The 3,759-nt window shown below is 42.4% G+C and overlaps 1 long non-coding RNA gene across 1 annotated transcript; it reads right to left on the bottom strand.

Annotated features, from left to right (window-relative positions):
• Positions 1 to 2,056: 2,056 nt before the first annotated feature.
• On the bottom strand, positions 2,057 to 3,393 carry LOC124649585. Its single transcript, XR_006986701.1, has 2 exons — positions 3,194 to 3,393; positions 2,057 to 2,344 (listed from the first exon to the last, which is right to left on the bottom strand). It is a non-coding gene; the product is annotated as an uncharacterized LOC124649585 (long non-coding RNA).
• Between the last annotated feature and the right edge of the window lie 366 nt (positions 3,394 to 3,759).

Genomic DNA, 3,759 nt, shown 5'->3' with positions numbered 1-3,759 from the left:
AAACTGTAAACAAAGCTCTTCCTCGATACACTTGCAAAACTGCAGAAACGTGAGCACACACATACACAGTGCATATGACTGAAAGTTTAAACCAAAAGGAATTATAGATTAGTTAATTACCCAAAGTGATTTTCCAATTCAGCATAAGGGATTTTCTTAGAGCAATGGTTACACACATAAATGGAGAACTCATAACCTTGTCTACCTTCAGTCATCACACATCATGTAGTGATAGTCCCCCAACAATTAGACATTAGTTTGAATCCTAATTCTAGTACACAAAAAAACGCACCACAAAACTGTTAGGTGAATGCCACCCGGATCATTTTTAAGCATGACACTATGCAGTGCTACCTGTACCAAAAACAAATTGTACAACTACCAAAAAAACGTAAAATAAATTGCTATCTTTAGGTATACCAAGAAACTGAAGAATGAGCAGTACATTATTCCGAAATATACTGGCAAAACTGAAGAAATGTGAGCACACACATACACATGCATAGGACGAAATGTTTAAACCAAAAGGAATTCTTGATTAGTTAATTACCAAAAATGATTTTATAATTGCAGCATATGGGATATTCATAAGCAATGGTTGCTCAGGTAAATGGAGAACTCGTTCAGGCCTTGTCAACCTTTTGTAATCACATCACACCTCCTGCAGTGATAGTTCCATGGCAGTTAGACATCACTCAGTATCCCAATTCTAGTCCACACAAAAAGTGCACCACGGAACTGTTAGGTGACTAATTTACCATCCAGATCATTTTTAAATGACACCATGCAGTGTTATCTATAACAAATCTTTCTCTAAAACTACCAAAAATCCACAAAACAAATTGCTATCTTTAGGTATACCAAGAAACTAAAGAAAAGAGAAATACATTATTCAGAAATAGATGGAGCTAAAATCCTCTCGCGACAACTGATCATCTTGAATTATCTTGAATTAGGTCACACCTCCTTGGTGCATAATGATTTGTTAACCTCAAACCGAAGCACAAACTTGGAACATAAAAAAGTTGAGAGGGCAGGAGAGAGGAAGAGTGCTCACAAAGATGATCTATCTGTGCCCACAACGCCAGAAATGAAGGCATATGTCCTGGATCTTGGGAAGGTCCCTCGTCGCTGCCTTCACCACAAGGGCACTGACACCGCTGCCGTTGTGCTTAGAGGAAACCTCTCTACTTTTCCCTTGGGCACCACCGTCCCTCACTCGACCCCCTCTCCCGATGGCCATTTCACCATCCCCGCCTCTTTTTCGCCCGTACTCCTACCTTCCTCGTCCCAGCCACCATTGGTGGTGGCGCAACCTAGGGCAAGCTGGAGTATAAGGTAACCTATGGAACTGGACCATGAAGCCAAAACATGAAAATAAATCAAGAAAAAAAAGTCAACGACATGAAATAGAGCATGAACCCAAAAATACATCATTCGTTGCGAGGTTCTATACATATATATGCAAATGAGATTCTACAATTTCTACATGCCAAAATAGTACATGAGATTTAATTTGGGGAATTATGTTTGGTTAGCATTTGGAGTAATCTCTGTAACTTCAGATGAACACATTTGGGCCTAGAAGATGGCATGGCTTAAAGTTCCAAAGGTTGTTAGTCCACATGTGTGACATGGTGAATTCACTGTACTCAAGCATCAAGCACGGAGGCTTTCAGATTGAAAACTCATATAGAGAGATAAATTCCCAATGGACTCGACTACTTCCTGAGAACACGAAAAGTGCATGAAGATTAACTCCATTATCAGCATCGATCAACTTGATCCGCACACCACAAACCAGGACCAGTCCATGTGAAGAAGTGAAACATTCTTAAATTATGCTCTCATCGTAGGAAAGAAAAAGAGGAAGAACTCAAGTATATGACAAAAATTAGAAAAGAAGAATATTTATATTCCATATTTCAGTAGGCAGTATTATTATTATGTGTGCCACATAAAACTATGAATCAACCTAGCTGGATCCTGTGCCACAACAAACACCATGCGCAAAGAGATCAGAGAATCGTATAAAAGGAAGCTAATCCAACATATATTGTTCGATGCAAACAAGTAACAATAATTTTATTACCAGAAGTAGATCTTTTTTATACAGTAATTTTAATCATGAGTAGGTGAAATAAAAATTTACAACAACATTTATCTCCTAATTGGTACACCTGTGGTGCGGAGATGGCTCGGGCATGGGACTCGGAGGCTGACCGCCTTTGCCAGGTGTGATGGCTCTGTCTTTTGTTGAAACAGTGTCCTGGTGTCGCCCTCCTGTGCGATGTGCAGGCGGCAACCTATGATCTTCCTTCTAGGCAGCTCCTGGTGGCGTCACCTAAAGAATGGCCAGAATAACATTGCACAAACTCCGTAAGCTACAAATATTACAGGAAGAGCCACATTTTCAACTGTGGTTTCATATTTCAGATGTGCAGGCATTCGCCAGCTATTATTCATTCGTATGCCCTCTGTTAATTTTAGAGCAAAAAAGGAGATGCATGTGAAGTCTGAATAAACTGGTTTGCTCTCAAGTAAACAAATCCTAATAAACGGAGAATGACAACCTTTGCCTTGTGGTTTACAAATATTTCTCTTATTTTTATAAGATTGTCCTCTTATCCTGATGACCTACACACACATTTATTATGTCACAATTAATCCACACCTTTCCAAGCGTGTAAACAGGCTAATAGTAAAATTCAAGCAGATGACCAGAAACTTTTTGGAAGCATATTTGGTCTAAAAAGGTCACTACTTGACCCTAAGTCAGGTTAGTCACTTCCTCCATTATAAACCATATTTCTGTGTACTGTAAACCTGGACCATTCATCATAAAAATCCCTCAATTAAATTAAGTAACCGACCAGGAACTTATGCACCTCCACTTTTACTAATTGGCGGTGAATAGCTTGCAATTCTCATATTCACATCTCCATCTGCTAATGCTACTCCATAGGAAAATATGCCAAATAAACATAGCTCAGTAAATCTAAACTAAGGAAGTACTTGAGAAATTATAACCGATTTGTGTACATAATTAACCAACACAATATTTGGCTCTCTTCCTGATTCCAATTACATGCATCGGTGTTTGGTCTCTTCCTGATTTCCAATTACATTCATTGGATTGAATTTGTCCTGGAGAAAAATAGCTAAAAAACTGAATCTAAACAGAACAACATACATGCTCACATAGAATACACGATGGGGCAGGGGGCTCGTTGTTGGAGCTGCTACAGGGCGGCGACCGGCTTGGTGAAGGACAATACAGGCGCCTGGGTGCTGGCACTGGAAGCGGCGGACTGTGCTCCCCTGTTGAGCGTCCAGCAAGAGGAGAGGAGGAGCGCCACCGCAGCCTGAGCTCAGCGATGGAAAAGAAGGCGACGGGGTGGGCGCGTCACCAAGGCCGCTACGAACCCCCACACGGCGAATCGGAGGCGGCTCACCTCGGATTGAACCCCCGCACGGACCGCTGCAGATCGACTGAGAAAGAGGAAGAACTGAGCGAACCCTGCGGCCGTAACGCAAAGAAAAGAAAAGGAGGAGAAAGACCCAAGGCCCGGTCAAAGAAATCTGAAACCGACCCCAGACGTCACGCGCAACCGCCTCCAGATGCTAGATGCGGGTCCCGCGAAAGCGACGCACAGAGCAACCAGGAGCGCTCCCAACCCTGGGAGCTTAGGGCATCTCCAACCGGGCGACCCAAACGGACGCGCTGGGCCGTCCGTTTTGGGCCGTTTGGGTCGCCGC

The sequence above is a fragment of the Lolium rigidum genome, chromosome 4 (assembly GCF_022539505.1).
Source record: "Lolium rigidum isolate FL_2022 chromosome 4, APGP_CSIRO_Lrig_0.1, whole genome shotgun sequence".
Lineage (NCBI taxonomy): Eukaryota > Viridiplantae > Streptophyta > Magnoliopsida > Poales > Poaceae > Lolium > Lolium rigidum.
The sequence above is the reverse complement of the archived record's forward strand: the minus strand, read 5'-3'. Positions and strand labels throughout refer to the sequence as shown.